General features: G+C 38.1%; 1 protein-coding gene across 3 annotated transcripts in view; it reads right to left on the reverse strand.

The window, feature by feature from the left end:
- Positions 1 to 21093, reverse strand: part of CHRM3 (cholinergic receptor muscarinic 3) — a 545038-nt gene that overhangs the window by 485973 nt on the left and 37972 nt on the right. The window lies entirely within an intron of this gene.

Consider the following 21093-nt stretch of genomic DNA (forward strand, 5'->3'; position numbering starts at 1 on the left):
TTTAAAAGTAGAAGGGCTCTCAACTCCTCATATTGGTCTATGAAGAAATTTGGTCTAAACTTTTTACATCTAGCCTACCCTCTAGCATATTTTTCCATGGCTTAGCTGATTTGTAACTAGATTGAAAAAAAAAAAACCTATTTGCCTATCATAAAATTATTTGCTGTTTTATAGTAATGATTATTACTAATGCTTCTGTCTTTTCTAAAAATTATCTTGTGGAGTTTCATTGGGGGCAACGGAAACAAATCTGACTAGGAACCACGAGGTTGCGGGTTCCATCCCCAGCCTCACTCACTGGGTTAAGAATCCGGCACTGCGGTGAGCTGTGGTGCAGGTTGCAGATGCGGCTCGGATCCTGCGTTGCTGTGGCTGTGGTGTAGGCCAGCGGCTACAGCTCCAATTAGACCCCTAGCCTGGGAACCTCCATATGCTGCGAGTGCAGCCCTAAAAAGACAAAAATAAAAAAATTATCTTGTAACAACAGCAATATTTTAGTTATGGTAAATAAGTCTGTTGATCCATCATTTTGAATGTTTATAAAGGAACATTTATTTCAATTTTTAGGCAACTTAGGTAGTCTTTTCTCATGTGAGGTAAAACTGGACTAAATATTTGTCACACATTTGATAAAACTTTCATGTTCTAAAAAAATTGATTATTTTTACCTAAGGTTCATAACAAATATTACCTATTATTCCTTGGCAAAACAACTCACTAAATTTGAAATATGTACTAGGCTCCAACCTAATACCTTAATAACTTACAAGCATGCTATTTTGAGTATAATTATTTTAAACTTAAACAATTTGGTCAAAATTCTTAAGACTATCTGGAAATTATATAGGAACATTGTATTTAACCTTTCAGAACCAAGAGCAAAGTAAACAACACCTTGAAGTGGCTGACTTAGGAAAGACACATTTCTTGAGCATTTATTATGTGTTGGATGCTTTGCTAATTCTTTTTCTATGTTGTTTCATTTAATCCCCCCAAATCACTTTACAAGGCACCCTTGGTATAAAAACAAGGACACTGAGGCTTAGAGAGTTGGAATAATTCACCCAAGACCATGTGATGGTAAAGTGGCAGAATCCCGGTTAGAGTCCAGGTCTGTCTGACCTGAATATGTGTTTTTCCTAAGACCAAGAGCTGGGCTGGGTTTACACCTAGCAGTGTGGCTGGGATGCATCTAGCACTGAATGATGACACGTCAAACCCAGCCAAAAATCCAGAACATATTAAAAATAGTGGAGATGCCAAGAAAAACACTCTAATTCATAATGTCAACTCCAAAGATGCCTTCTTGATAAGTTGATTCCAATTTTAAAGCTGTCCTTTCCTGTCTGAACCAAAAAGTCCTACTATGGTATTAAGAATTGGTAAATGTTTTGTTTTCCTGACACTCATTTGCTTTGGGATTAAAAAAAAAAAAATGCAGGTTATTTTTTTTCCTCCAGAACTTTCCTTTCTATCCTTCCCTCTTTTTCCCCACAAATTCTTGGAAAATTCTAAGAAAATATATATAGAAACTAACTTAGAAAAAAAAATCTGCATCTTTTTGTACAAAGATTCTTAAGACTTTTTACAAAATAATATTTTTTAAATTGGGCAGTCATGAATCCCTCCTTCTTTCTCTCCAAAAAGAAAAACACATTACTCGTCCAATCTAATTTACAAGCTGTCCTGAAAAATCAAGGTGAAATCCTTCAGTGAATATTTTTAAATGCTGATCAGTTTTAAGTTGGTGATGAAACTGATTGCATACACCCATACTCATGAATTAGATTATAATTAAATAAAATTTGTAAAATGCAGAAAAACTAAAAAAAAGTCACTTAAAGACCTGCTACTCCAAAACCCAATACAATAACAAAAATAAATCTTCTCTTTGTATTAATGCCTATATTTTTACACATATAACTTTTTTTTTTGTCTTTTTGCTATTTCTTGGGCCGCTCCCGCGGCATATGGAGATTCCCAGGCTAGGGGTCGAATTGGAGCTGCAGCCACCGGCCTACGGCAGAGCCACAGCAACGCGTGATCCGAGCCGCGTCTGCAACCTACACCACAGCTCAAGGCAACGCTGGATTGTTAACCCATTGAGCAAGGGCAGGGACTGAACCCGCGACCTCATGGTTCCTAGTCGGATTCGTTAACCACTGCGCCACAACGGGAACTCCAAGACATATAACTTTTATATCCTACTTTATTTAATATCATATGGTCAATTTCCATGGTATTGAATAATAGCCTAACACCTTTCTAAAAGGTCCCTTAGAATCCCTGTTTACCTGACCATTCCCCACTTCTAGATGAACATTTAATCATTTAGATGACTCCCATTTCTCTGCTTAAATAGAGCTGAAAAGAAAATATGCATCACTTTCATCATACATAATGGCATTGCTATAGAACAGGCCATACAGTGTATCATGCATGTTACTAAACTGTTTTTTCAAGGGCTGTTGGTAATTTGTGAATTTGCCCATTTCACTGCAAATTCACAATTATTGAAAATGTCTTAAAAATATGTGTCCAATCTACAAAGGAAAAAGTATCTTCTGATGGTTTTAATTTATATTTCCCTGATTACTGTTAAAGTTGTAGGGGTTTTTTTGTTGTTGCTATTGTTTTTGTTTAGACATGTTGATTACTCTTTAGCAAATGGCTGGTCACATATATTCATCATCAAAATCCATGAGATGCTTACTAGGTAATTGATACTATTATATACCTTAAAGGCAGTTTCCTTTCTTTATTTTCCTACAAATTATATTACAAATTCACAATTCAAGCAGGGCCTAATTGGATCTTTTATTTGGTATGAAAGTTATAAACACGAATGCATTTAATTTTATTTGTCTTTGCTATTTCTTCTGTCTTCAAGGCTTAGAAAGTGCACACCACTTAAGATATTCGATAATTAACTCAATCTTTTATTTTTTAATGGATCAGTACCCTCTGTAGTTGGCTGCTTTGCCTTCCTGCCCCTTAGACTGTTCCTTAATGGCAGGCTCTGTCTTTCATCTCAATTCCCCAGTGCTTGGTAAACAGCACTCTATCTTTACTGGCTCTATGGATTGATGTGATGCTAATAATAATGGCTAATGTTATTTGACTTCTTATTAAGCACCATTCTAACCACTTTTATAAATATTAACTCAACGCATTGAAGTTTCTATTCTAAGTCACACTTATACAATAATCTTGGAAAGTGTCGGAAATCCACCTTAAATAGTCTGCTTTTCTAATGAAGGGGTCTTAGAAAATCATCAGACTTGTATCTCCACTGTATGTTTTAGACAGCAGTGGTCCTGTGCCTTAGCAATTATAAAACAAAGGTGTATGCAAAGTGCTACGAAATATTAATTACATTCTAGCTCCTGTTGTGAATCCATTTTCTTACTCCTAAACTCAGGTGCCATGCTGTAGTCTTGAAACATGTCTATTACATGGAGGATGACTTTCTATTGTGTTCTACGTGTCTTTCTTCCTTTGTCAGCAGAAAGAAAATAATAACACAGTCTCTTTGACGAGGGTGTGATGAGAAGCACTCCTTGGTGCCTGGAAGAGCTCAGTGACTCTCAGCTGTGATTATCAGCTTTATTATTACTAAACAAGCTAGTCTCACCCATGACCTCATTCTTTCTCCTCTGCCAAGCTATACAAGTTTATGAGATATTATTACTTCCCCAACTTTCACATATTTTTCACATCAAAATTGGATTACCATTCATGAAGACATCACCTCCCGTGTCAATCATTTCTCAATTCTAAATCCACTGGCCTGTGGCACAAAACGAGATCATCATCCATCCCCCTGAATCTTCAAAACCTTTCATCCTCTGTGTCACTAATGCCAGGGACCTCAGTACCATCCCAGTTCTTTTTCTTTCCATGTGCCCCTACAGGCAAATTATCATCAAACAAACAATCATCCAGTCTGATCCTTCCACCTCAGAGGATCGCCCCCCTCCATTCCCACTCTCTTAGTTCAGGTCCCTCCTCTATGCCACTGGGAAATACAGAATACTCTCCACTCTCTTTGAATTTTATTTTTTTTCTGCTAAGACATGTTATATTCTTTCTTTTGTTGGAGTTATAGCTCTAATCATGTCATTCAGTTGATTCCCCTCCCACCCCCCACCCCCGCCCAGTTCTCCAAGATCAACTGATCTTGAACACAGACCTTTGAAGTCTTCCATGATCTAGTTCCAACCTTTCCTCTTCCGGTCTGTCACCTCCATCCCTATGGACTCCTCACAAAGGACCTCTCTTCTCTCTTATATAAGAGATATAAATCTGATGATGATTTCCTAAAGCCCCTTCATTAGAAAACCAGACTATTTCTGACACTTTCCAAGATTATGATATAAGTGATATATAATAATCAAGGAGGGAGGAGATCCCAGATCACCAACAGGCCTCTAATGAAGTCTCTCTCATTCCCTCCAGCACAAATTAATTGCTGCTTCTTTTATAAATCCCTAGTATTTTATATCCTCCTCAATTTATTCAGGACATTCTCTTTATTATAGTAGTCTATGGAATGTTTGTCTCTCCTATTATACTGTAAGATATCTAGTTTACCTTTATGGGACTAGTTGTACCCATTACAGAGAGAGAGAATGTGTGAGTGTGTGTGTGACTGAACTCTTTTGACCTAATTTTCTTCTTTTCTTTCTTTTTTTTTAAAAAGAAAGCAATCAGAAATATATAGAGAGAAGCCAGATGGGGTTTAAATATAACAGCTTCCATATTTTCTCTGGTACAAGCAAATACAAATTGTGTGACTCTTGAGGGAAGACCACAACCAGCCTAAGGCTGTTTTTTGCATCCAGAAATTAGGAATACTAATAACTAAGCTGAAGGGTTCTTGCAAGAACTGAAGAAAACATATAAATGATGTACCTGGCATGCCTGTCCTGTAGTATTCAAAGGTCATGATTGCAAATACTAAAAGTGAATGTTTCATAGCTATTTTTGGGGAGGCATTATAATAACACAATGAATGTAGAAAGATTTTAACTATAAAATATGAAAAATTTATTTTTCACAAAAAGCTCAAGTAACATAATTAGGAGAAAAGGAAGACATCAACAAATATTTGATGCTTTTTTTTTTCTCTTTCTAAAATTCTCTGTGATGAGTGAAGTTTCTGCTCAACCAATTTGGGGTACACCTAGCCTCTGACGAATCAAAATATTATATGACTTGTACTCAAACAAAGAAAAAAAATTTTATTTACATTTTCACTTCCTAAGCATTTCTTCAGAATCTTCATTAAATACTTTTCTACAAAGTGCTCTGTATTTATTTTACACAGCTTTCTATGTCACTGTCAACTTAAAAGTCCAAAAAATCTTCTCCCACCAGCCGTTCTCCCTCACAGACACTTTGATGTGATCTTTGCAATTCCGACTTCATTTCTGCTTACATAAATGTAGTTTATTGCATTTTTCTCCAAACTTGATGTTCTTATAATTATTTATTTAGAAAAATGGGTATCAAAATTATATTCATAACACTACAAAAGGAAGCTCTCCTTAGTAAGTTGCAGAAGACTTCAGTAAGAAATATTCACTTTGATACCATATTAGGAGACTATATGACTCATAACAAATTATGCAATCATCACATTATTCCTCAAATACATGACTCTTCCATAAACGACTTTCATCCCCTACGAACACCAAAAGCTGCAAGTCACATATGGGAGGAGAAAAATATTGTAAACGCACTTCAAATATTTTTATAAGTGAGAACAATGACCTCAGACTTTTGAAATCCACTATTGAGTGGAAAAAAATAAGCTGTTATCTCACAATAAATTAAACACATAAAGCCATCAAGCAGTAATACTCTGCAAAATCAAATGAAAATGTTAAAGAGGTGATCTATTAAATTGACATTTCATCCCTATTGGTAAATTCATTTTTAAAAAGCCTCAGCTTTGAATAAAATGTAGCCCAAAGACTTGTGCGTGTTAACAATGCAAGTGCCCGCTGTCAGGTAGAGAGAAACAACCAGCACAGAGACTTCACCAAAAGAGAAAGTACAGAAAGTACACAGTTCATACTAGGAAACGAGCATTCTGATTTTCTCTCCCATGCTAGTTCTTGCCTAGACACATTTGTTTCCAGAGACAGTCCATAACCCTCAACCTGAAAAAGTGTTAATCTCAAGAATGTGGGAAGAAAGAAAAAGCTGCTTCTGCCTCTGCGTGCAGCAAGAATGAACAAACATTTAATGTCTCCAATGCTAAATGACATACAGTCTGAGACAACCTGATATTCAACCCAATGTGAAAGGAAGCATTTGAAAAAATATACGTTTTTACAATCAATCTATGGGCCATCTCTTTTCCAGGTATACAAATTCAAATAGCACCATACACTAAAAACATAAATGATGTATTTGGAGTTTTACCTTAATTTTTCTTTAGTATCTATTCTCAAGGATTTGAATAGATACTTTAGTATCTATTCTCAAGGATTCTTCACCTGTGTATGGTAACTTGTGTTCAGCTAATGGGAAGTGCATGGATGTTCACACAGACACACAGCTTTAGAAACAAGCTGGTCAGTGCAAGATTTAAAGAATTTTGTCCTGTTTAAAATTATTCATTAAACATGAATGAAGAGTGTGAAAAATAAGGAAGAGCTTTAACAACCAAGAAGAGCCTTTCCCAATCTCTCCCAAGGACTTACGTATAAGGTTCTTCATTGCTTATTTTATCACGGGTCATAAACAACTTAGTATTTCCATTGTCTACGGACCTCTTCAAAATGTGCTGGCAGTTAGTTTGGTGTATTTAGTGCCCACCCCTATCCCTGGCATTTGAAGGCCAGTCTATTATTGGTTTGCAGGCAGATGTGCCCAGTTATGTCTGCTAATGCTTGTTCCCTCCATCTGCAGATTCCATTCTCCTCAGATATAGAGAAATACTGGAAGTTCTGAATGAAAAATGAAGCAAAAGTCAACTCATCCCTCTGACTTTTTATAATGACCAGAAAATTTAAAATATCTTAGTAGATACCAATGAGAGGTACAAGGGTCCAAGGCTTTACTTAGGACACAGAAAAGCATGAAAACCAGCTCCGATTTGGAGAATGATTGTGTTTCTGCTGAGCTTTTTTGTTTTGTCTTACTTTTGCTTAACTCGGCTAGAAACCAACAGCTCTAATAATTTTTCCAATTATAAATGTTCTTTCACATTTTTGTTTCCATTTCAGATCTATTCATTAGCAAATGATGATACATGCTTAAAATAATAACCAATAATTTGGGGAAACTTTATAAACCTTTCCACTAGTTAATGCTCACTATCAGGAGAATTTATTTTTGCTTATTTTTCCATTTCTGTCCTCATTCTGCTGGTTTATAAATTTAGCTGTCAATATTCAGCATGCTAGGCAATGAAATGACTGTCAAAGAGAAACAACCCAGAGTAATGTCTTCCTAACAAACAAAGAGTAAATGCAAATTTCATCACTCAGGGGAGATGGAGCTCTTTATGGAGTTTAACCATAAAGATATGAGCTAATATTACAGGTTTCTAGGAAAGAATTAAAAAACTATTTAATTAGTTACAAATTGGAGGTTGTGTCATTTTAGCACTATTCTAAAGGGTGCCCTTATTAACTGACTAAAGAATAACAGAGTACTGAGACCTCTTCTCCAATAAAAAATAATATATGTATTGACATGACTTTGAGATACAAATACTTTGGGACAGAATGAAACATCACTTTCATGATGAAAGTACCTCATATTCCTCTAACCTCCAAGTTGGAACAACTTAACAGCTACGTATAGTTAGCCCCACCCTTAGTATTTCTCCCAAACAGGATACACACAGTCTGAGACCAACTGCTCAGCTGGATTTGCTTGTCTCCTGTCCTCCTTTCTCTATGACTCATTTTTAAGAACTAGCTTCTTGGAGTTCCCTTGTAGTGCAACAGGTTGGGGATCCACCACTGTCACTATAGCAGGCCCAGGTCACTGCTGTGGTGTGGGTTTGATCCCTGGTCTGGGAACTTCCACATGCCATGAGTGTGGCCAAGGGGGGAAAAATCTAATAAAATTAAAAACAAAAAAAAGACGTTAAAAAAAAGAACTAGCTAGCTTCTTCATTTTTCACTCATGTCTAAACTGACTAGGCTCTTGGCCTTATAGCCAGGTCTTCTAAACTTCTTGATATCATCTTTTTATACATTATTTCCTAAAAATCTAAGAGCCTGGTGCCTTGTCCTAACTGAAGACACAATGATTACCTTTTATTCCTGATAGAACCTTCTCTGTACAGCAGACCCAGAGCCCACTCAGACGCAAAGGCCTAGGCATCACAACACACAAATGACTATAATAGATTATAATACACCAATAAAGCCTACATTTCAAGGAGTTTTAACAATGTGTACACCTTTAAGATAACTCTGCGTCATATGTTGTTGATTGCCTCTCCATTGTTCTAAGAAAAATGAATCAAATAACTAGAATTTATGCAACAAGCCCTCTCTTATTTATCTTAGTACTCTGTTTTAATTTCTTCCTTTCCTGTCCTTACAAACTTCCAGGTGAGCAGAGTCCGGGTGCTGGCCACTACTTTCAAAGCTCTGACTGCAGCCCCCCAGCAGCTACTGTCTTCAGAAGTACCACAAATGTCAATATTACTTAGCCTTCCTCAATGCGTTTACATTTTCCTGCAAGTGACTAAATGTGAAAGCTATGGAGTGCTACTGTTACTAAATTTCAATAGAGCCATTAGAATTTAAGTCTCAGAAGATAGCCACTGTCTTAACCTGACCACCTACAATAACCCAGGAGTTCTGATCCATCACAGACCCAAGGAACACATTTCAAAACCATTGCTTCCAGAAGTCCTGTTGCAGTTCAGCAGGTTACCCACCTGACTAGTATCCATGAGGATAAGAGTTCAATCCCTGACCTCACACAGTGGGTTAAAGGATCCTGCATTGCTGTGGCTGTGATGCAAGCTGGTAGCTGCAGCTCCGATTCAACCCCTAGCATGGGAACTTCCACATACCTCAGGTGCGGCCCTAGAAAAAAACAACAACAACAAAATACTATCTAGTGGCCTTCGGTGGAAGAGATGGGCTATCCTAGTCCATGTGCTCTTTCAGTAACTGCCACTAATTTGTCTGAATATAGTTTTCCCACTAAGTATCCCAAGAGAAGATGCTGCTACAACATTTTAAGAAATCAGATAATAAGCTAGTCTTGACTAACACAACTCTTTAGAAGCGGGTGGGGGGGGGGTCATTACATTCATTGCAATTAGGGTTGTACTTTGTTTCCATGTAGAATATTCTTTGTTTCCCAAGTCCCTAAGTTCTCTTGATTTGGTTTTCTAATCTTTGATGAATGATGCACACTTGCATAACCTTTTGCTTAGGTACTAAGAGAATTCTAGAATAGGTTTCAGAAGCTCATCACTACTGAGAAAAGTATACTAATAAAATAACTATGTTTTCTTAGGTTGTACACATAATCAGAAAGTCTCAATGTCCTCTAGAAGAGACCCACAACTTCATAAAAATATGCATTCTCTCTTCTAACGCATTCTCTCTTCTAACATATATCTTTTAGACCTTTTGCAGCTCAGAAAAGCTTCTCATATATCAAACATTGAGTCACTGTTGTGACTGACAAAACAACCTTATCAAGTTCACAGTAACTGCAGGTTCACTCTGATTCCATGTCATACAGATAACCTACAAGAAGGAGATTATGTGACAAACTTTGATGTATCAAAGTAAATCTTAAAAAAAAAAAAAATCAGACTCCTCCAAGGTCCATTTGACAAGATAAGCAGCATAATGCTCTGCTCAGCTTGACCGAATCTAAGCAGAATCTTGGTATTTATTAGTTAGCTAATAAAGGGCCATTCCGTTTTACAGTCAGATATGGATTTGAAATCATAGAGTTGGCTTTACCTGAATATGTCTCTGTGTGTTTACACATGTGTCAAAAATTAATACTATTTGTGACATGTAAGTTTTACATCTCAAGACTTTTGCTATAATATGAGTAAATTTTTTTGAACTACTAAGAAACATCCTGGCCTGGAGATAAATGCAAAAGCACTTATAATATGAAAGATGGTTTAGGTGAGATCTCTAACATATTTTGGTATATTTTAAAATGCAATGTGCTAATGGCTGAAGAAGAAATACAGTGAGGAAGAAGTCATTAGTGAGCTTTGTGATCTAAGCTTTCATCTGCCATGTCTATTCTTTGTGACCTGCACCATGTGATTCCTCCACTTCCTATTTCAATTACCCCAGAGGGGAGGAGAGCTGCTCAGGGAGCAAAGCATTAGGAACAGAATAAGGCCTTAGAAATCTGCAACTATAATTAAAAAACGCTTCTGGTTTTCATCTTAAACAGATAAAATGCTTTTTTACTTTTAGTACAGTTAACAAATGCTATTGATGCTCTCTGGTTTCAGATTCCAGTCTCAGACTCCCTGAGACGTTTTGGTGAACCTTTTGTACTCTCACCCGTATTTTGTCAATTTTCATCTTCTGCCACTTCAGGGGTCCAATCAGAAAGGCTCTCCTAACCTCCGAGTCCCAGAGACCACTGCGGGTAGGGACACAGACAGTGTCCTGAGCAGAAAGGGTGGTATTATTTCAAAGCTCTTAATGAAGCATGACCAAGGCATCAAGAATTATTTATCTGGGACAGAAATTAAAATTTTCATTACCCACTGGATTACAAACTATGTGAGGCCATTTATTAAAAAAAAAAAAGTTTCTGTGTGAGCTATGTTGTGCCTAGTAGGCCATTCACATGCTGGTCTAGAACTGGAAATCCCATAAGAGGAGTTCCCACTGTGGCTGAGCAGGTTAAGAACCCAACATAGCCTTGTTCAGTGGGTTAGGGATCTGGCATTGCCGCAAGCTGTGAGGCCTGGATGAGGTTGCAGATGAGGCTTGGATCCCATGCTGCTGTGGCTGTGGTATAGGCCATAGCTGCAGCTCCAACTCAACCCCTAGCCGGGAACTTTCATATGTCCCAGGTGCAGCCCTAGAAAGGAAACAAAAAAGAAAAAGAAAAAAATCCTTTGGGGCTTCCTAATGATAAGGTCTAACAACAACAACAACAAATGGTAGGTGAAAGCGTAACTCCTAATCAAGATGGCCAATAAGATGGAATGAGAGCAACACTCAAGTCTGGGTTTTATGTGGGAGGGTGATGGGGAAAAAAACAAGACATAAGGACAGAACCCTAGTTCTGCTACTAAAGTTAATATGTTTGCCCTATAAAAAAATATCTATTTTTTGATGTTTTTCATTGCAAAACATTTGAAAAAGATTAGAAGAAACCCCATACATAAGAAGTGTCAGAGTACAACTCATGAAGTGAGAGAAATTCAGAAAGCTCTTTCACTTTCAGTCAAAATAAGGGCAAGTATCTATGCCTTGGCTGGTTCTGGCAGATGGGTAAGATAGAGAACAAGTACAGCAGTAGATACAAAGGAACAATCAAGCTGTGTTGCATGTGCAGACTGTACACACCATCCCATGGGAAAATGCCACCGGGCAGGGGCTACTGGCAACTCAGTTCATGATGGTTTAATGAAAGCCACTCAGGACCTCAGCTCTGTGAGCCGTGGGAAAGCAGCACACACCCTGGTGCCCCTACCCCGACTGCTGGGAACCAACGGTCACTTGGAAACCTCCAGATTCCAGGTGGCTGGTGTCCCCAGGGCACGCCAGCTCAGAAATGCCTTGAGTAGTCAAAAGTGGTATCTTTAAACAAATGTGTTTACAATCTTCTGGAAAACATCAGGAAAACTCTCCCAAACCAAACTTCCCGCCATTTAAAATACTAAGCTCGAAAGCCAAGATTTTGTTCCTTCTTCCTTATATGCCCATGAACATGGCATACACATACGCATGCACAGATTCATTTTTAAAAAATTAATCTCATATAATCATTATTTTTTATAGTATCTTTCAAAATTACTGTCAAAAAATACCATGTATCTTTATTTGTTATTTTTTTGGCTGTCCCTCAGCATATAGAGTTCCTGAGCCAGGGATCAGATCTGAGCCATAGTTGCAAGCTATGCCATTGCTGTGGCAATGCTGATCCTTTATTTTTATTTTATTTTCATTTGAGTATGGTAGATTTAGTGTTGTATCAGTTTCTGCTGTACAGCATAGTGACCCAGCCATATATATATATATATATGACACACACATTCTTTTTCTCATGCTGTGCTAGGCCAGGGATTGAACCTGTGTCCTGTGTCCTGTGCTGCAGAGATGCAGCTGATCCTGTTGCGCCACAGTGGGAACTCCCCACATATCTTAAATTCTCAGGAGAGGAATGTGATCCTCCTAAGAATGCCTTATAGAAAGCCCTAGCATACATAAGGAAATGTTGAACAAAAAAAGGCTATAAAATGACTTCTAGGAAAATCCAAGATCGACTGGAGTTCAAAATTAAATCCAGGCACTGAGTAAATGTAGTGGAATTCACTATCTCTAGACATTATCTATAAAACATGAAAAACCACTGAGCACCTTTTACCAAAAATAAGCATGAAGTTCCAATGCCTAACCCACCTCAGATGCTCGCTGGTAGGAAGCTGCAGGTACAAACGTTCATTCACTTCTTCACTCAGTATTTCCTTGCAATTATACCAAGTGGCAATCCCATCAACAACCACAGGGAAACTTTTAATTGCATCTTTAAAAGCATTGAGTGTTACGAACTAGTTCTTTTATTTCTGAAAATATAATTCATAACTTGATATAATTTTTTGTCAGTTTTACATTTATTAATAGGAAAAAAAAAATGGGCATAACACTGCCCTCCACAAGCAGTAGAGCCCTAGGGTGAAGTCCAAGAAGCAGAGGGCATGACAAAGAACAAAAGACACTGGAGGAGAACTCAAGAGGTCTGCTTCCCTTTCTATAAACTGGTATTTGGAAATCTCAAATTCCAAAATACCCATTATATTTCCTTTCAAAGCAATTACAATCTCATAATTTAATCTCAAGGTATCTCTCCTTCCTTCTTACTCTGTCTTCTCTCCCCTTCTTTCTCTCAATAACTGAGCAAATATTCTATGCTAGAACATAAATTCATGGATGCAGGGATTTTTGTCTATTTTGTTCATTGACGTGTTACAGCCCTTAGTGCTAAGCATGTAGTAGGTGCTCAGTAATATTTTTGACTTGAACTGAACATCCTCATTGCTACAGTGTTAAATAAGACACAGTTCTTATTTTTAAGGCAGTCACTCTACATTTGAGGAGACAGACCAGATTATCACATAAATGCACGTGATCTGTGGTAAATTATAAGAGGCATAAACAAAATGTTCCTGGAATACAGAAGGGCAGCACAATAACTCTACTTCTATATAGATGGAGGGTCTTGGGAAAAGTCCAAGAGAAGATGATGTTTATCTTAAGTAAGGAAAGAGGAAGAGGGATTAGCTAGACAAACAAGGTAAGACACAGTGGAAGAAATAGGACATGTAGACATGGAGTCTGTACTGCCTGCCCAGCTGCTGGGAGGCCTGTTAAGAGATGAGGGTGCAAAAGTTCCCAGGCAGTTCAGGCTCAAGAGTGACTGATGGGAAGCAATAAAGAAGTTCAAAGAAGCAGTGTGATCAGATTGAGGTCCTTCCAATGTGAGTCTGAGGCAGGGGGAGGAGGTAGGTGGAAGGGACTGGAGGACTGAAGCCTATCTAAGGATTTATTTAGGAAAAAAGTGGGAAGAGCCTGAACAAAGACCATGGAGGTGCTTTTAAAGGACAAAGAGAATGGACAGAGATATTCAGGAGATAGGATTGGTGTGACTGAATGACTCAAGAGGCTGGGAGAGCAGAGAATTTCAGCTGCCTCTGAGTTTCCTGAACTGGGAGACTAAGTGCCCTGAGTTCAATTCACTGAGACCACAGGTAAAGGTGGGTATAGAGGTTCTATTTATTTATTTTTTATTTACCTTTTTGTCTTTTTAGGGCTGCACCCAGAGCATATGGAGGTTCCCAGGCTAGGGGCTGAATCAGAGCTGCAGCCGCTAGCCTACACCACAGCCACAGCAACACAGGATTGGGATCTGAGCCACATCTGTGACCTACACCACAGCTCATGGCAATGCTGAATCCTAAACTCACTGAGTGAGGCCAGGGATCAAACCCAAGTCCTCACGGATGCTAGTCAGGTTCATTGACTGCTGAGCCACGACAGGAACTCCAGGTGTAGAGGTTCTAATATCTGGAGAGTGGTAAGCTTGGGTCCTAGGTTTTTAGCTAGAGGTTTGGGGCATCTGATGGAGCCATGGATTGGACAGTTGGGAACACACACAGAGATGAAGACAGAGAGCAGGCCTGGCTGTAAAGTCTTAACTGATAAAGTCCAGTTTGGGGTTAAGGTAACCAAGAGTGCATTAGAGGAGGATAAAGAAGAGGACAGAGCTCAAAAATAATTGTTGAATTAATAAAAGGACCCAGGATACCATCCTGGGAAGTCCTAGTATTCAAAAATAAAAGAGTCTCTTAAAGAAGCTGAGAGGGTGATATGTATGTATCATCTAACAGATTACCTTTGGAGAGAAAATGCATTTGACTGAATTTGAGTTTCTCTTTCGATTCTGTGGTCCCAAAAGAAACTCATCCTCTTTCTAAATTAGATTATTAAATGATACCATAATTGGTATTCATACTTCCATTTTCATACGTATCATGCTGGTTTATCACATCACATTTTCATATAATGAACATCAAAAACCAACTTTTCAAAGTAAGCCAAGTGGATGCCCTAGCATGGCACTTATAAAGGACATACCATGGGGTCAGGGTAGGCCCAAATTAGTTCACTTTTGCAAAAGCAACTCTGCTCACAATCTACATATATAGCATTTTCCCTCCCTCACTCTTTCTTAAAGCAAATAGCAATAGCATAGTGGCAGCTAATTAGATAAGATTTAAACACAAATGAAACACAGATGACTAAAGAGGATTAATATATTTCAATGTAAATATAAAAGATGAATTAATTTTCAGATCTATCACATCAAATCACAAGATCACAGATGGGCTGATGTAAGGCCCCAGGGAAATTATCAACCAATAAAAAGATGTTTCCAGGATTTTCCCCAGAGATAACAAAACTGCTTACGTAAAGATCGAGTAGGTAATCACTGCACAGACCACTTCCAAATGGGATTTTGAATTTGAACCTCCCACTTGTCTTCCCCTTTCCCCTCTAGACCCTTGTGACAGGCAACATCCATAAGCAGTCTCAGTCCCCTCTCACAACTCCTCTCAAACTCACCACATTCTTCAAGGCTAATGGAGATGGTTCCAAAGAAACAGTGTGTTGTGCAAAGGGCACCAAAGAGGGGCAATCTTCTCCACCCTCCCCCGAGGGCAGGGGCTTCCTGAGTGCTTATAACTGGTCACAGCCACAGTTTCTAGCATTCTTGGAGATTTATCCTAAGCAGGAGTATCCTTCACCCCTGAGAGAAAGTTATCTGGATGACAGTAGTTTAGGATTATGCCCCAGAAGTTCAGTTAGTTAACCAGCATTTCAGAACCCCTAAAGTACGAAAAAGGTACCCTTGATAGATTAATTTCTTCAAAGGGCACCATTTTCTCTTTTTGCATCTCTCATAGTACTTAATAAGCACTAAATGAAGAAAATGATTCATTATACACTCAAGTGGAAACTGATGCTATCCTTGCCTTTGAATTACAGGGCATGGGAAAGGCAGGAAACCTCAGGGAACTGACACTAATAGACAGTAAGTCTTTCTCTTAGAGAAGCAGTGCCTGACCTTGAACTCTGAGTTTATTTTGCTCCAACCTAAGTCCACACACAGTACCTTTTAGGGATAATGTTTATTTCCGTATTAGTAAAGAGGCTATTGTGTCTTGTAGATCCACTGAACCTTGCTAATTTCATTATCTGGCATGCCTAGTTTTATCCTCGGGCATTTTAATTACTATTTTACAGGCTTTAAAAATCCTTTCCCTGAAAATGAAAATCAACAAAGCAGTCTTGATAATTTGCAGAGGATTGATTGAACAAAAATCTGTGCTGTGATCCTTATGAACCTTATAAATTTATTTTAGGGGGAAAATAAACTAGGTTGCATGGGTTTATTATGCAAATTAATTTTACTCCTTTTGTACCCTAGAGCATTTTATAAACATAGTAGGTGCCTATAAATATTTCATGAACGAGTGAGCAAATGAGTTAACTTCATTGGACTTTTCAATATGTAAGGATTATGAAGGTCATACTAACATTCACAGTGAAAACTTTGGCTCAGTATCAGAATGTATGGGTCAGAAACAGAGACTGGTTTAAAAGAAACTCCAACGTCAACTAAAAGCAATGGATGTTATGATTTTTGGTATGCTTAAAATGCTTTTCTATTACTCACTGAATACCAAAGGTAACTAAGATATCCTTAGTCATTATTTTTCTCTCATGCTCTAAAAACTCCTATCTTATAATAAATTTACCCACTATAGAAAAAATCAATGTTCCTGGCTACATCCCAGTGCAAAAAAACTCCCCAAAAAACCCAAAACAAGAAAACATCAAGGAGCTAAACTCCTATCAGCCTTCTGAGGTATATGTAAGTGTGTATATTTTATATACATATATATATGCATGTGTTTTATACATATATATAATATACACACATACATACATGTACATATATTTGAAGAAATACATATTTACAGTTGTATCTGGAGGGTGAAAAACTTTGTGATTTTTAAGTATGGAAAGTATATTTGAAAAATCAAGGAGTTCCTTGGAAGCTCAGAATGTTAAGGATTTGGCGTTGTCACTGCTGTGGCTTGGGTCACTGCTGTGGTATGGGTTCGATCCTGGACCCAGAAACTTCTGCATGCTGCAGGTGTGGCCAAAGAAGAATCAAGTCTACCCTCCACATCATATGTCATTAGGGAAATGCAAATTAAAACAACAAGAAACCACTATACCCATTAGAATGGCCAAAATCTGGAACAATGCCAATACCAAATGCTGGCGAAGATGTGGAGCAACAGGGAACTTGTTGGTGAGAATACAAAACAGTACAGCCACTTTGGAAGACAGTTTGGCAGTTTCTTATGAAACTAAGCATGTGCCTGCCCTACAATCTAGTGATCATGCTCTTTGGTATTTACCCAAAGTAGCTGAAAACTTATGCACATGGGTGTTTATATCAGCTTTATTCATAGCTGTCAGAACTTGGAAGCAACCAAGATATTCTTCAGTAGGTGGGATCAATAAACTGCTGTACATCCAGACAATGGGATATTATTCAGTGCTAAAGAGAAATAAGCTATCAAGTCTAAAAATATACGGAAGAAACTTAATGTATATTACTAAATGGACGAGGCCAATCTGAAAAGGCCAATACGTATGATTCCACCAATACGACACTCTGAAATAAGGCAAATCTATAGAGACAGTTAAAAGATCAGTCGTTATCCTGGATTGGGATATAAGAAGGGATGAAACAGACAGTGCCAAGAGAATTTTCAGGGCTGTGAAAATATTCCCGATGATACTCTAATGATGGACACATGTCATTAGACATTTGTCTAAATCTACAGAATGAACATTAAATATCAAGAGTGAACTATAATGGAAATTACAGACTTTGGGTGATTGGGACTTGTTATTGTAAGTGCATTCACTGCTACAAAGGTACCACTCCGGTAGGGAATGTTGATAATGGGGGAGGCTATGCATATTCAGGAGGAGGGGGTATATGGAAATTTCTGTATCTTCTCTGGCACTTTTTCATTAATCTAAAACTGCTCTAAAACTAGTCTCAATAAAAAATAGTGAGTCTTAGATCAAGTTTATCTTTGCCAACATTTCCCCCAAATTCAAATGAACATGGTTTTAATTCAGCTGAGTCTGTTTTCGTCTGATCATTTTGCCTAATGAATGACGAAATATCCAGCGGTCATAAGAAAACTATACCTATTAACTTGTAAGTGTCAACCTATCTTAGACAGATGCATGGTGGTAGTTTGTGAGAATCTGTGAAACTATATGTATTTGGGGGCATTTATTGACTTAATCTGGAATCAAAAGTGAAAATTTCAAAAATGTGTAAAATTACAGATTTCACCTGTTGTTATACAGGGCAAAAATACTTAAAGGACTGTCTGGGTGTTTATTTACTTAATCAAATAGTTTTATATAATTTGAGCATGTAGTTTATTCAATTGTAATTGCATGGTTAGTAAGTTTAAGAAGTATAAAGATGACAGAACCCACTTGTGAGTAGCTTGGGAAAATGTAAAAGAATCACCATGAGATGGTGAGAAAAATTCATGATAATAAAGATGGGCAGAAAATACTGACAGAAGGAGAAAAATAATTAAATGCAGAAAGAAGAAAATGCAATCAGACTAACTAAGTAAAAATACCAGATATGAAAATCAACACATTCTCAGAAGTGTAAAAGAGCAAAGCACAGAAAATATGTACCACATGCTTGAGCTCTGCAGTGTTTTCTGGGGCAAGAGTTAAACCCATTAAACATGTACTGGTTAATAATAATTACAGCATATGTTATCCTGGGTATGACTATAAGACCACAGTTAGCCTTTCTGTATAGTTTTAAGTATTACAGAAAATCGTAATTAGATGGAAACAAATCACAGATAATGAATGACTCAAGAACCATGTATTCAAACGTTACTCAATCTTTAATTCTGTGCTCAGGGGTAATGGATTTTAGGTCAGTTTAATTTCCCTCTTACCCAAAGCTACTACCATGTGCACTCCTCAGGCCTAAAGATAAAAACCACTAGGTTTACTTAGTTGAAGGGGGTTGTAAAACATGCAAAGGGATGAAGAAATTAAAATGTATTCACTCAAAGGCAAGTTTAAAAAAACCAGTACTATATTATCAACGAGCCGTGAAGTGCATCAAGATCCCTAACAATGTTTTCAAAGTGAAGCTCTGTGGGCATAGTAAAATTTTTGTTGTGGTTGTTTTGTTAATGAAGTTATATTTTATAATGAAAAAAATTAGTCAAAAATATATAGGGCAAATGTTACTTTTGCTAATCCTTTGGTAAGATGTCAAACAGTGTAAGAGGAAAACATTTCTTGTATCAGGTTATTTCCATGACTAAATGTTTTTGCATCTCCCTATGTTTTATTTTGTTTTATTCAACAGATATTCTATGTACTGTTCCCTCCCCTATATGCATTTCACTCATGCTTCAAAATGCTAGTCTCTTGACTCTGCCTATTACATACAAAGACCTTTATCTTTTTTCCTTTAAAGTATCCCATGCAATAATTCTGAACTCCTTATCAATTCACAACCAGGGCATGTTCTGCATCCTGAAATATCCACTCAGACTGTGCCAGGCCAAGACTAGTATTATTAATCATTTATGTCAAATAATCCGCCACCAGTTCTGAAGTGGAAAATTCTTGCATGCGTGTCTGCTACAAGGCTTTGGAAAGGAGTAGGTGACTCCTTTCTTGTTGTGAGCCGTTACCACTGCCTTCCTTTCCTGGACAATGAGCTGGTGGACTGCAGTCGATGATTACCCATCTCCCCTTACATACCTTTCAGAGCGTGTGCTTGCAAAATCAGGGGCACCCACGGAACAGGACATAAGGGGAGGGACAAGGAGTCCACTATATAGGGGCAAACTTTCTACCCCTCTCTTCTTGTTTGACTCAAGAACAATGACACTGAATTTTACAAATCTGTTCCTGTGCCTACCACCCCTTTCATAACCTTGTCTCTGCAAATCACAGTGTGAAATAAAAACAGCCATCAAGGACCCTAAATAGCCAACTTGCTGGGCACTCTTTGGATGTTTGTTATTAGATTTTTCCCCTGCACATTAGATCATTCTCCTTCGTTTCAGCGAAACTACCCCCTCCTGGTTTGCATCTAGTCTTTCTGGATACTGTTTCTCCAGCACCTCCTCTCTCCTCAGTGTGGGTGTGTCTCAAGGTTCTGTCCCTTTCGGGCTCTTTAGATCATCTCATTGGTTGTTTTCCACTTGCCATTCTAAGGCCACTCTCCGTCTTTCCCCACCCTGCTCTGTGCCCCAGAAAGATGACCTCTTTGGAGCCTCAAGAGGTTCCTTGCCCTTTGATTTCATTTTGGATTTGGCTAATGGGAGGCCAGATCAGAGAGCGGAAGAAAGGGAGGTGATCATATGTATCCCCTAAGCTCTCTTCCTGCTGGGCCAATGCCTGGCTCAGTTCCTCCTCTGAGGGCTAGAGGTACCACAGGGCAACTCTCTCCTAGAGCCACATCTACAGATTCAGTTTTTCCACTGCCCACATTCTAGGTTATGCCCTTCCCTTTCACCTTCCAGGCCTATGAGTGGCAACGGTTCTTGGCTAACGCTAATCCCAGGGTGCTTCACCAACCCAGTTGTTTTCCTTAATCCTTCCCATAACCTTTATGAATAGTCTTCTCATCAAATTCTCCTTAATTACCCATTTGAGGATGACATCTGTTTCCTGCTGGGATCCTGACTAATACTCCATCTTATTCGTACTCAGCTTTAATTACCACCACATGGTAATTGCTTTAAATCACTAGGACCCAATCTCAATTTCCAAATACATACATATTTCAAAGCACCTTCTACATAGTCTAAAATATCTTCAAATAACATGCCCCAAATTAAACCCCTCTCCATCCTCCACCTCTGCCTGTACTTCACCCCATATCTCTGACCATATCCTCACTGTGTCTATCTAGAGATAGGCCGCCACCTGCCCACGTGCACAACCTAGAAAAGTGGCAATTATCCTCTATCCCTCACTCTTTTGTGCTCTTATGAAGCACTCTTGGTTTTATCCCCCATGTAGTTCTTAAACCCATTTCTTCCTCTTCATCTGCATAGGATCTCCTTTAGGTCAGAATCCATCTTCATTATATTAAAGAGTAATCCTGCTGTCTCTCACCAATTAGGTTGTAATCAACTTCAGGAAAAAGACAATCGCCTGTTATATTCACCAGTAAGCACACTGGCTGCATGAGTGACTGAATGAAGTACAAAATGAAGATTAGAATAATGGA

This window comes from Sus scrofa, chromosome 14 (assembly GCF_000003025.6).
Source record: "Sus scrofa isolate TJ Tabasco breed Duroc chromosome 14, Sscrofa11.1, whole genome shotgun sequence".
Classification (NCBI taxonomy): Eukaryota; Metazoa; Chordata; class Mammalia; order Artiodactyla; family Suidae; genus Sus; species Sus scrofa.